Consider the following 14566-nt stretch of genomic DNA (forward strand, 5'->3'; position numbering starts at 1 on the left):
GTAGACAGGACTGTTGGGTCCAGGTAGTTGTATTGTATCTCTATAGTAGTGGGTTGTTGTAGTAGACAGGACAGGCCTGTTGGGTCCAGGTAGTTGTATTGTATCTCTATAGTAGTGGGTTGTTGTAGTAGACAGGACAGGACTGTTGGGTCCAGGTAGTTGTATTGTATCTCTATAGTAGTGGGTTGTTGTAGAAGACAGGACTGTTGGGTCCAGGTAGTTGTATTGTATCTCTATAGTAGTGGGTTGTTGTAGTAGACAGGACTGTTGGGTCCAGGTAGTTGTATTGTATCTCTATAGTAGTGGGTTGTTGTAGTAGACAGGTCATGACTCTGGGGTCAGTATAGAGTCATGACTCTGGGGTCAGTATAGAGTCATGACTCTGGGGTCAGAATAGAGTCATGACTCTGGGGTCAGTATAGAGTCATGACTCTGGGGTCAGTATAGAGTCATGACTCTGGGGTCAGTATAGAGTTATGACTCTGGGGTCAGTATAGAGTCATGACTCTGGGGTCAGTATAGAGTCATGACTCTGGGGTCAGTGTAGAGTCATGACTCTGGGGTCAGTATAGAGTCATGACTCTGGGGTCAGTATAGAGTCATGACTCTGGGGTCAGTATAGAGTCACGACTCTGGGGTCAGTATAGAGTCATGACTCTGGGGTCAGTATAGAGTCATGACTCTGGGGTCAGTATAGAGTCATGACTCTGGGCTCAGTATAGAGTCATGACTCTGGGGTCAGTATAGAGTCATGACTCTGGGGTCAGTATAGAGTCATGACTCTGGGGTCAGTATAGAGTCATGACTCTGGGGTCAGTATAGAGTCATGACTCTGGGGTCAGTATAGAGTCATGACTCTGGGGTCAGTATAGAGTCATGACTCTGGGGTCAGTGTAGAGTCATGACTCTGGGGTCAGTATAGAGTCATGACTCTGGGGTCAGAATAGAGTCATGACTCTGGGGTCAGTATAGAGTCATGACTCTGGGGTCAGTATAGAGTCATGACTCTGGGGTCAGTATAGAGTCATGACTCTGGGGTCAGTATAGAGTCATGACTCTGGGGTCAGTATAGAGTCATGACTCTGGGGTCAGTATAGAGTCATGACTCTGGGGTCAGAATAGAGTCATGACTCTGGGGTCAGTATAGAGTCATGACTCTGGGGTCAGTATAGAGTCATGACTCTGGGGTCAGTATAGAGTCATGACTCTGGGGTCAGTATAGAGTCATGACTCTGGGGTCAGTATAGAGTCATGACTCTGGGGTCAGTATAGAGTCATGACTCTGGGGTCAGTATAGAGTCATGACTCTGGGGTCAGTTCAGGTGTGAATAATGTGTGTGTCTGTAGCTCCAAGGTATGTCAGAGGAGTGGGCAGGACCGTGATCCCGACTGCAGGCTATGGGGCAGGACCATGATCCCGACTGCAGGCTATGGGACAGGGAGTGTGCGTGTGCGTGCTTACTTGTGTGTACAGTGGACAGTACCCTCCACAATTAGAACACATTTACAACAAGCAATGTTGCTCCAGTCCTTGAACCACGAACTGCTATGGACCTCCATCAATACTACCAGAGTTTGGGCTAGGTCTTCTCTAGCTGTTCTGCTATGGACCTCCATCAATACTACCAGAGTTTGGGCTAGATCTTTCCTAGCTGTTCTGCTATGGACCACCAGAGTTTGGGCTAGGTCTTCTCTAGCTGTTCTGCTATGGACCACCAGAGTTTGGGCTAGGTCTTCTCTAGCTGTTCTGCTATGGACCACCAGAGTTTGGGCTAGGTCTTCTCTAGCTGTTCTGCTATGGACCACCAGAGTTTGGGCTAGGTCTTCTCTAGCTGTTCTGCTATGGACCACCAGAGTTTGGGCTAGGTCTTCTCTAGCTGTTCTGCTATGGACCACCAGAGTTTGGGCTAGGTCTACCCTAGCTGTTCTTTCTCGTTTTTCTAGATCTAGAAAACAAACCAGAGAAAATGGAATCATAGAAAGTGGAAGCTAAAAAAATGAAAAGAAACAACCCCACTAAAGTATGAACCCTGTAGTGAACCCTGTAGTGAACCCTGTACTGAACCCTGTAGTGAACCCTGTACTGAACCCTGTAGTGAACCCTGTACTGAACCCTGTACTGAACCCTGTACTGAACCATGTACTGAACCCTGTACTGAACCCTGTACTGAACCCTGTACTGAACCCTGTACTGAACCCTGTAGTGAACCCTGTACTGAACCCTGTACTGAACCCTGTACTGAACCCTGTAGTCAACCCTGTAGTGAACCCTGTAGTGAACCCTGTACTGAACCCTGTAGTGAACCCTGTACTGAACCCTGTACTGAACCCTGTAGTGAACCCTGTACTGAACCCTGTACTGAACCCTGTAGTGAACCCTGTACTGAACCCTGTAGTGAACCCTGTACTGAACCCTGTAGTGAACCCTGTACTGAACCCTGTACTGAACCCTGTAGTGAACCCTGTAGTGAACCCTGTAGTGAACCCTGTACTGAACCCTGTACTGGACCCTGTAGTGAACCCTGTAGTGAACCCTGTACTGAACCCTGTAGTGAACCCTGTACTGAAGGTAAACACGTGTTTGTTATCCAGAATGAACCCTGTACTGAACCCTGTACTGAACCCTGTAGTGAACCCTGTACTGAAGGTAAACACGTGTTTGTTATCCAGAATGAACCCTGTACTGAACCCTGTACTGAACCCTGTAGTGAACCCTGTACAGAAGGTAAACACGTGTTTGTTATCCAGAATGAACCCTGTACTGAACCCTGTACTGAAGGGTAACACGTGTTTGTTGTCCAGAATGAACCTGTTAAGTGGGCTTGGTGGGGTTCTGTATGATGGGTAGCAGGGGCGTGGACCTGAGACATACTGAACAGGTAAGATGGAAAACACAACAGACCAGAGGAGAGGAGGAGAGGGGGATGAGGGGATGAGGGGGACGAGGGGAGAGGAGAGGGGGATGAGAGAGATGATGTGAGGAGAGGAGAGGGGGATGAGGGGAGAGAAGAGGAGGAGAGGGGGATGAGAGGGATGATGTGAGGAGATGAGAGGGGGATGAGGGGAGAGAAGAGGAGGAGAGGAGGATGAGGGGAGAGGAGATGAGAGGGGGAGGAGAGGGGGATGAGAGGGATGACGTGAGGAGATGAGAGGAGGAGAGGAGAGGGGGATGAGGGGAGAGAAGAGGAGGAGAGGAGGGGAGAGGAGATGATGAGATGAGGGGAGGAGGAGAGGGGGATGAGGGGGATGAGGTGAGGAGAGGAGAGGGGGATGAGGATATGAGGGGAGGAGAGGAGAGGGGGATGAGGGGAGAGAAGAGGAGGAGGGGAGAGGAGATGAGGGGAGGAGGAGAGGGGGATGAGAGGGATGACGTGAGGAGAGGAGAGGAGGAGAGGAGAGGGGGATGAGGGGAGAGAAGAGGAGGAGAGGAGGGGAGAGGAGATGATGAGATGAGAGGGGGATGAGGGGGATGAGGTGAGGAGAGGAGAGGGGGATGAGGATATGAGGGGAGGAGAGGAGAGGGGGATGAGGGGAGAGAAGAGGAGGAGGGGAGAGGAGATGAGGGGAGGAGGAGAGGGGGATGAGAGGGATGACGTGAGGAGAGGAGAGGGGGATGAGGATATGAGGGGAGGAGAGGAGAGGGGGATGAGGGGAGAGAAGAGGAGGAGAGGAGGAGAGGGGGATGAGGGGAGAGGAGATAAGGGGAGGAGAGGAGAGGGGAATGAGGGGAGAGAAGAGGAGGACAGGAGAGGGGGATGAGGGGAGAGAAGAGGTGGAGAGGAGAGGAGGAGAGGGGAGAGAATTGGAGGAGAGGGGGAGGAGTGGAGAGGAGATGAGGGGAGGAAGACACGTGAAAGGATACACAGACGGCTACAGACCCAGTTCCTCACCAGGTAATTTATACACACACACACACACACACACACACACACACACACACACACACACACACACACACACACACACACACACACACACACACACACACACACACACACACACACACACACACACACACACACACACACAGATGTCGTAAGTCTGCACAGCGGCATCAAAAGTGTCTGGGACGGGACGCCACAGAGGAACCTTACTGTCATACAGTCTCAGACAGCAGAACCCTGAAACCATCCGACAACACCCTGGAGAGAGAGAACAGAGGTAAACACACACACACACCAGACACACATTCTCTCTCGCTCTCTCTTTCTCTTTCAATTCACTTTCAAATTAAGGGCTTTATTGGCATGGGAAACAGATGCTAACATTGCCAAAGCAAGTGAAATGGATAATAAACAAAAGTGAAATAAACATTAACAAATTGAAGGGTAAACATTACACTCACAAAATATTCAAAAGAATAAAGACATTGCAAATGTCATAATATGTGCAAATGTGTGTGTGTGTGTTTGTGTGTGTGTGTGTGTGTGTGTGTATGTGCACATGATCTTATCTGGGTGACTGGGGAGTTGATGACTGGACCGCACAGCACTCCATGGAATGACGTGCGCGCACACACACACACACACACACACACACACACACACACACACACACACACACACACACACACACACACACACACACACACACACACACACACACACACACACACACACACACACACACACACACACACACTCCATCGTCCCAACACCACCAGCCACACACACACAGATATCACACACACACACAGATATCACACACACACACACACACACACACACACACACACACACACACACACACACACACACACACACACACACACACACACACACACACACACACACACACACACACACACACACACACACACACACACACACACACACACACACACACACACACACACACAGATATCGTATGTCCACATTGTTTTTGTAGCGGAGGTAAAGCAGATGGGGTTTGTTATCAACTATAAAGTGTCTTCCTGTTGTTCCCCTTACAGTGCCTTGAAACCCCTTTGGTATTTGTCCTATTTTGTTGCCTGACAACCTGGAATTAAAATGTTTTTTTGGGGGGTTTGTACCATTTGATTTACACAACATGCCGACCACTTTGAAGATGCAAAATATTTTTTATTGTGAAACAAACAAGAAATAAGACAAAAAAACTGAAAACTTGAGCGTGCATAACTATTCACCCCCCCAAAGTCAATACTTTGTAGAGACACCTTTTGCACCAAATACAGCTGCAAGTCTCTTGGGGTATGTCTCTATAAGCTTGGCGCATCTAGCCACTGGGATTTTTGCCCATTATTCAAGGCAAAACTGCTCCAGCTCCTTCAAGTTGGATGGGTTCCACTGGTGTACAGCAATCTTTAAGTCATACCACAGATTCTCAATTGGATTGAGGTCTGGGCTTTGACTAGGCCATTCCAAGACATTTCAATGTTTCCCCTTAAACCACTCGAGTGTTGCTTTAGCAGTATGCTCAGGGTCATTGTCCTGCTGGAAGGTGAACCTCCCATCCCCAGTCTCAAATCTGAAACAGGTTTCCCTCAAGAATTTCCATGCATTTAGTGCCATCCATCATTCCTTCAATTCTGACCAGTTTCCCAGTCCCTGCAGATGAAAAATATCCCGACAGCATGATGCTGCCACCACCATGCTTCACTGTAGGGATGGTGTTCTCGGGGTGATGAGAGATTTTGGGGTTGCGCCAGACATAGCGTTTTCCTTGATGACCAAAAAGCTCAATTTTAGTCTCATCTGACCAGAGTACATTCTTCCATATGTTTGGGGAGTCTCTCACATGCCTTTTGAAGAACACCAAATGTGTTTGCTTATTTTTTTAAAGCCCAGTTCTGTGGAGTGTACGGCTTAAAGTGGTCCTATGGACAGTTACTCCAATCTCCGCTGTGGAGCTTTGCAGCTCCTTCAGGGTTATTTCTGGTCTCTTTGTTGCCTCTCTGATTAATGCTGCTCCGTGGGATGTTCAAAGTTTCAGATATTTTTCTATAACCCAACCCTGATCTGTACTTCTCCACAACTTTGTCCCTGACCTGTTTGGAAAGATCCTTGATTTTCATAGTGCCGCTTGTTTGGTGGTGTTGCAGACTCTGGGGCCTTTCAGAACAGGTGTATATATACTGAGATCATGTGACAGATCATGTGACACTTAGATTGCACACAGGTGGACTTTATTTAACTTATTATGTGACTTCTGAAGGTAATTGGTTGCTCCAGATCTTATTTAGGGGCTTCATAGCAAAGAGGGTGAATACATATGCACGCACCACTTTTCAGTTTTTTTATTTCACTTCACCAATTTGGACTATTTTGTGTATGTCCATAACATGAAATACAAATAAAAATCAATTTATATTATAGGTTGTAATGCAACAAAATAGGAAAAATGCCAAGGGGGGTAAATACTTCTACAAGGCACCGTAGATGTGTTTTGTGTGCGTATAATATAGAACCCCCTCTCCGGTGGGTTCTCAGTGGTGCGTGTGTGTCTCTGTGTGTGTGTGTGTTTGTGTGTGTTTGTTTGTGTGTGTGTGTGTCTCTGTGTGTTTGTGTGTGTGTTTGTGTGTGTGTGTTTGTGTGTGTGTGTTTGTTTGAGTGTGTGTGTGTGTGTGTGTGTGTGTGTGTGTGTGTGTGTGTGTGTGTGTGTGTGTGTGTGTGTGTGTGTGTGTGTGTGTGTGTGTGTGTGTGTGTGTGTGTGTGTGAGGGAGGTTGGATGTAGATTGTTAAACGGTTGAGAGGAGCTGAGGGCTCGGAGACAGAGACCCAGGAGAGACAAGGGCCTTTATTGGAAATGTAATTTGTGTTGTCGACAATTACCTCCCAACTCATTTGTTTTACAGACGTTGTGTTTTCTAACTTAGTGAGGAGGGGGAGAGATGTGGGGTCTCTTCAAGATGTATTTTAATGTAATAGGAGAGCTTTCATTGCAGATCAAAACCTGGTGGTGTTGTAGAGAAACATGACCCGTCACTGAGCCTGGTGGTGTTGTAGAGAAACATGACCCGTCCCTGAACCTGGTTGTGTTGTAGAGAAACATGACCCGTCCCTGAGCCTGGTGGTGTTGTAGAGAAACATGACCCGTCCATGAGCCTGGTGGTGTTGTAGAGAAACATGACCCGTCCCTGATGGACCTGGTTGTGTTGTAGAGAAACATGACCCGTCCCTGATGGACCTGGTGGTGTTGTAGAGAAACATGACCCGTCCCTGATGGACCTGGTTGTGTTGTAGAGAAACATGACCCGTCCCTGATGGACCTGGTGGTGTTGTAGAGAAACATGACCCGTCCCTGATGGACCTGGTGGTGTTGTAGAGAAACATGACCCGTCCCTGATGGACCTGGTGGTGTTGTAGAGAAACATGACCCGTCCCTGATGGACCTGATGGTGTTGTGGAGAAACATGACCCGTCCCTGATGGACCTGGTGGTGTTGTAGAGAAACATGACCCGTCCCTGATGGACCTGGTGGTGTTGTAGAGAAACATGACCCGTCACTGAGCCTGGTGGTGTTGTAGAGAAACATGACCCGTCCCTGATGGACCGGGTGGTGTTGTAGAGAAACATGACCCGTCCCTGATGGACCTGGTGGTGTTGTAGAGAAACATGACCCGTCCCTGATGGACCTGGTGGTGTTGTAGAGAAACATGACCCGTCCCTGATGGACCTGGTGGTGTTGTAGAGAAACATGACCCGTCCCTGATGGACCTGGTGGTGTTGTGGAGAAACATGACCCGTCCCTGATGGACCTGGTGGTGTTGTAGAGAAACATGACCAGTCCCTGATGGACCTGGTGGTGTTGTAGAGAAACATGACCCGTCCCTGATGGACCTGGTGGTGTTGTAGAGAAACATGACCCGTCCCTGATGGACCTGGTGGTGTTGTAGAGAAACACGACCCGTCCCTGATGGACCTGGTGGTGTTGTAGAGAAACATGACCCGTCCCTGATGGACCTGGTGGTGTTGTAGAGAAACATGACCCGTCCCTGATGGACCTGGTGGTGTTGTAGAGAAACATGACCCGTCCCTGATGGACCTGGTGATGTTGTAGAGAAACATGACCCGTCCCTGATGGACCTGGTGGTGTTGTAGAGAAACATGACCCGTCCCTGATGGACCTGGTGGTGTTGTAGAGAAACATGACCCGTCCCTGATGGACCTGGTGGTGTTGTAGAGAAACATGACCCGTCCCTGATGGACCTGGTGGTGTTGTAGAGAAACATGACCCGTCCCTGATGGACCTGGTGGTGTTGTGGAGAAACATGACCCGTCCCTGATGGACCTGGTGGTGTTGTAGAGAAACATGACCCGTCCCTGATGGACCTGGTGGTGTTGTAGAGAAACATGACCCGTCCCTGATGGACCTGGTGGTGTTGTAGAGAAACATGACCCGTCCCTGATGGACCTGGTGGTGTTGTAGAGAAACACGACCCGTCCCTGATGGACCTGGTGGTGTTGTAGAGAAACATGACCCGTCCCTAATGGACCTGGTGGTGTTGTAGAGAAACATGACCCGTCCCTGATGGACCTGGTGGTGTTTTAGAGAAACATGACCCGTCCCTGATGGACCTGGTGATGTTGTAGAGAAACATGACCCGTCCCTGATGGACCTGGTGGTGTTGTAGAGAAACATGACCCGTCCCTGATGGACCTGGTGGTGTTGTAGAGAAACATGACCCGTCCCTGATGGACCTGGTGGTGTTGTAGAGAAACATGACCCGTCCCTGATGGACCTGGTGGTGTTGTAGAGAAACATGACCCGTCCCTGATGGACCTGGTGGTGTTGTGTAGAAACATGACCCGTCCCTGTAGGACTTGGTGGTGTTGTAGAGAAACATGACCCGTCCCTGATGGACCTGGTGGTGTTGTAGAGAAACATGACCCGTCCCTGATGGACCTGATGGTGTTGTGGAGAAACATGACCCGTCCCTGATGGACCTGATGGTGTTGTGGAGAAACATGACCCGTCCCTGATGGACCTGGTGGTGTTGTAGAGAAACATGACCCGTCCCTGATGGACCTGATGGCGTTGTAGAGAAACATGACCAGTCCCTGATGGACCTGGTGGTGTTGTGGAGAAACATGACCCGTCCCTGATGGACCTGGTGGTGTTGTAGAGAAACATGACCCGTCCGTGATGGACCTGGTGGTGTTGTGGAGAAACATGACCCGTCCCTGATGGACCTGGTGGTGTTGTAGAGAAACATGACCCGTCCCTGATGGACCTGATGGTGTTGTAGAGAAACATGACCCGTCCCTGATGGACCTGGTGGTGTTGTAGAGAAACATGACCCGTCCCTGATGGACCTGGTGGTGTTGTAGAGAAACATGACCCGTCCCTGATGGACCTGGTTGTGTTGTAGAGAAACATGACCCGTCCCTGATGGACCTGGTGGTGTTGTAGAGAAACATGACCCGTCCCTGATGGACCTGGTGGTGTTGTAGAGAAACATGACCCGTCCCTGATGGACCTGGTGGTGTTGTAGAGAAACATGACCCGTCCTTGATGGACCTGGTGGTGTTGTAGAGAAACATGACCCGTCCCTGATGGACCTGATGGTGTTGTAGAGAAACATGACCCGTCCCTGATGGACCTGGTGGTGTTGTAGAGAAACATGACCCGTCCCTGATGGACCCGGTGGTGTTGTAGAGAAACATGACCCGTCCCTGATGGACCTGATGGTGTTGTAGAGAAACATGACCCGTCCCTGATGGACCTGGTTGTGTTGTAGAGAAACATGACCCGTCCCTGATGGACCTGGTGGTGTTGTAGAGAAACATGACCCGTCCCTGATGGACCTGGTGGTGTTGTAGAGAAACATGACCCGTCCCTGATGGACCTGGTGGTGTTGTAGAGAAACATGACCCGTCCCTGATGGACCTGGTTGTGTTGTAGAGAAACATGACCCGTCCCTGATGGACCTGGTGGTGTTGTAGAGAAACATGACCCGTCCCTGATGGACCTGGTGGTGTTGTGGAGAAACATGACCCGTCCCTGATGGACCTGGTGGTGTTGTAGAGAAACATGACCTGTCCCTGATGGACCTGGTTGTGTTGTAGAGAAACATGACCCGTCCCTGATGGACCTGGTTGTGTTGTAGAGAAACATGACCCGTCCCTGATGGACCTGGTGGTGTTGTAGAGAAACATGACCCGTCCCTGATGGACCTGGTGGTGTTGTAGAGAAACATGACCCGTCCCTGATGGACCTGGTGGTGTTGTGGAGAAACATGACCCGTCCCTGATGGACCTGGTGGTGTTGTAGAGAAACATGACCCATCCCTGATGGACCTGGTGGTGTTGTAGAGAAACATGACCCGTCCCTGATGGACCTGGTGGTGTTGTAGAGAAACATGACCCGTCCCTGATGGACCTGGTGGTGTTGTAGAGAAACATGACCCGTCCCTGAGCCTGGTGGTGTTGTAGAGAAACATGACCCGTCCCTGATGGACCTGGTGGTGTTGTGGAGAAACATGACCCGTCCCTGATGGACCTGGTGGTGTTGTAGAGAAACATGACCTGTCCCTGATGGACCTGGTTGTGTTGTAGAGAAACATGACCCGTCCCTGATGGACCTGGTTGTGTTGTAGAGAAACATGACCCGTCCCTGATGGACCTGGTGGTGTTGTAGAGAAACATGACCCTTCCCTGATGGACCTGGTTGTGTTGTAGAGAAACATGACCCGTCCCTGATGGACCTGGTGGTGTTGTAGAGAAACATGACCCGTCCCTGATGGACCTGGTGGTGTTGTAGAGAAACATGACCCGTCCCTGATGGACCTGGTGGTGTTGTAGAGAAACATGACCCGTCCCTGATGGACCTGGTTGTGTTGTAGAGAAACATGACCCGTCCCTGATGGACCTGGTGGTGTTGTAGAGAAACATGACCCGTCCCTGATGGACCTGGTGGTGTTGTGGAGAAACATGACCCGTCCCTGATGGACCTGGTGGTGTTGTAGAGAAACATGACCTGTCCCTGATGGACCTGGTTGTGTTGTAGAGAAACATGACCCGTCCCTGATGGACCTGGTTGTGTTGTAGAGAAACATGACCCGTCCCTGATGGACCTGGTGGTGTTGTAGAGAAACATGACCCGTCCCTGATGGACCTGGTGGTGTTGTAGAGAAACATGACCCGTCCCTGATGGACCTGGTGGTGTTGTGGAGAAACATGACCCGTCCCTGATGGACCTGGTGGTGTTGTAGAGAAACATGACCCGTCCCTGATGGACCTGATGGTGTTGTAGAGAAACATGACCCGTCCCTGATGGACCTGGTGGTGTTGTAGAGAAACATGACCCGTCCCTGATGGACCTGGTGGTGTTGTAGAGAAACATGACCCGTCCCTGATGGACCTGGTTGTGTTGTAGAGAAACATGACCCGTCCCTGATGGACCTGGTGGTGTTGTAGAGAAACATGACCTGTCCCTGATGGACCTGGTTGTGTTGTAGAGAAACATGACCCGTCCCTGATGGACCTGGTTGTGTTGTAGAGAAACATGACCCGTCCCTGATGGACCTGGTGGTGTTGTAGAGAAACATGACCCGTCCCTGATGGACCTGGTGGTGTTGTAGAGAAACATGACCCGTCCCTGATGGACCTGGTTGTGTTGTAGAGAAACATGACCCGTCCCTGATGGACCTGGTGGTGTTGTAGAGAAACATGACCCGTCCCTGATGGACCTGGTGGTGTTGTAGAGAAACATGACCCGTCCCTGATGGACCTGGTGGTGTTGTAGAGAAACATGACCCGTCCCTGATGGACCTGGTGGTGTTGTAGAGAAACATGACCCGTCCCTGATGGACCTGGTGGTGTTGTAGAGAAACATGACCCGTCCTTGATGGACCTGGTGGTGTTGTAGAGAAACATGACCCGTCCCTGATGGACCTGATGGTGTTGTAGAGAAACATGACCCGTCCCTGATGGACCTGGTGGTGTTGTAGAGAAACATGACCCGTCCCTGATGGACCCGGTGGTGTTGTAGAGAAACATGACCCGTCCCTGATGGACCTGATGGTGTTGTAGAGAAACATGACCCGTCCCTGATGGACCTGGTGGTGTTGTAGAGAAACATGACCCGTCCCTGATGGACCTGGTGGTGTTGTAGAGAAACATGACCCGTCCCTGATGGACCTGGTTGTGTTGTAGAGAAACATGACCCGTCCCTGATGGACTTGGTGGTGTTGTAGAGAAACATGACCCGTCCCTGATGGACCTGGTGGTGTTGTGGAGAAACATGACCCGTCCCTGATGGACCTGGTTGTGTTGTAGAGAAACATGACCCGTCCCTGATGGACCTGGTGGTGTTGTAGAGAAACATGACCCGTCCCTGATGGACCTGGTGGTGTTGTGGAGAAACATGACCCGTCCCTGATGGACCTGGTGGTGTTGTAGAGAAACATGACCCGTCCCTGATGGACCTGGTTGTGTTGTAGAGAAACATGACCCGTCCCTGATGGACCTGGTTGTGTTGTAGAGAAACATGACCCGTCCCTGATGGACCTGGTGGTGTTGTAGAGAAACATGACCCGTCCCTGATGGACCTTGTGGTGTTGTAGAGAAACATGACCCGTCCCTGATGGACCTGATGGTGTTGTAGAGAAACATGACCCGTCCCTGATGGACCTGGTGGTGTTGTAGAGAAACATGACCCGTCCCTGATGGACCTGGTGGTGTTGTGGAGAAACATGACCCGTCCCTGATGGACCTGGTGGTGTTGTAGAGAAACATGACCCGTCCCTGATGGACCTGGTGGTGTTGTAGAGAAACATGACCCGTCCCTGATGGACCTGATGGTGTTGTAGAGAAACATGACCCGTCCCTGATGGACCTGGTGGTGTTGTAGAGAAACATGACCCGTCCCTGATGGACCTGGTGGTGTTGTAGAGAAACATGACCCGTCCCTGATGGACCTGATGGTGTTGTAGAGAAACATGACCCGTCCCTGATGGACCTGATGGTGTTGTAGAGAAACATGACCCGTCCCTGATGGACCTTGTGGTGTTGTAGAGAAACATGACCCGTCCCTGATGGACCTGATGGTGTTGTAGAGAAACATGACCCGTCCCTGATGGACCTGATGGTGTTGTAGAGAAACATGACCCGTCCCTGATGGACCTGGTGGTGTTGTAGAGAAACATGACCCGTCCCTGATGGACCTTGTGGTGTTGTAGAGAAACATGACCCGTCCCTGATGGACCTGGTGGTGTTGTAGAGAAACATGACCCGTCCCTGATGGACCCGGTGGTGTTGTAGAGAAACATGACCCGTCCCTGATGGACCTGATGGTGTTGTAGAGAAACATGACCCGTCCCTGATGGACCTGGTGGTGTTGTAGAGAAACATGACCCGTCCCTGATGGACCTGGTGGTGTTGTAGAGAAACATGACCCGTCCCTGATGGACCTGGTTGTGTTGTAGAGAAACATGACCCGTCCCTGATGGACTTGGTGGTGTTGTAGAGAAACATGACCCGTCCCTGATGGACCTGGTGGTGTTGTGGAGAAACATGACCCGTCCCTGATGGACCTGGTTGTGTTGTAGAGAAACATGACCCGTCCCTGATGGACCTGGTGGTGTTGTAGAGAAACATGACCCGTCCCTGATGGACCTGGTGGTGTTGTGGAGAAACATGACCCGTCCCTGATGGACCTGGTGGTGTTGTAGAGAAACATGACCCGTCCCTGATGGACCTGGTTGTGTTGTAGAGAAACATGACCCGTCCCTGATGGACCTGGTTGTGTTGTAGAGAAACATGACCCGTCCCTGATGGACCTGGTGGTGTTGTAGAGAAACATGACCCGTCCCTGATGGACCTTGTGGTGTTGTAGAGAAACATGACCCGTCCCTGATGGACCTGATGGTGTTGTAGAGAAACATGACCCGTCCCTGATGGACCTGGTGGTGTTGTAGAGAAACATGACCCGTCCCTGATGGACCTGGTGGTGTTGTGGAGAAACATGACCCGTCCCTGATGGACCTGGTGGTGTTGTAGAGAAACATGACCCGTCCCTGATGGACCTGGTGGTGTTGTAGAGAAACATGACCCGTCCCTGATGGACCTGATGGTGTTGTAGAGAAACATGACCCGTCCCTGATGGACCTGGTGGTGTTGTAGAGAAACATGACCCGTCCCTGATGGACCTGGTGGTGTTGTAGAGAAACATGACCCGTCCCTGATGGACCTGATGGTGTTGTAGAGAAACATGACCCGTCCCTGATGGACCTGATGGTGTTGTAGAGAAACATGACCCGTCCCTGATGGACCTTGTGGTGTTGTAGAGAAACATGACCCGTCCCTGATGGACCTGATGGTGTTGTAGAGAAACATGACCCGTCCCTGATGGACCTGATGGTGTTGTAGAGAAACATGACCCGTCCCTGATGGACCTGGTGGTGTTGTAGAGAAACATGACCCGTCCCTGATGGACCTTGTGGTGTTGTAGAGAAACATGACCCGTCCCTGATGGACCTGATGGTGTTGTAGAGAAACATGACCCGTCCCTGATGGACCTGGTGGTGTTGTAGAGAAACATGACCCGTCCCTGATGGACCTGGTGGTGTTGTGGAGAAACATGACCCGTCCCTGATGGACCTGGT

Source organism: Salvelinus alpinus, chromosome 3, assembly GCF_045679555.1.
Source record: "Salvelinus alpinus chromosome 3, SLU_Salpinus.1, whole genome shotgun sequence".
Classification (NCBI taxonomy): Eukaryota; Metazoa; Chordata; class Actinopteri; order Salmoniformes; family Salmonidae; genus Salvelinus; species Salvelinus alpinus.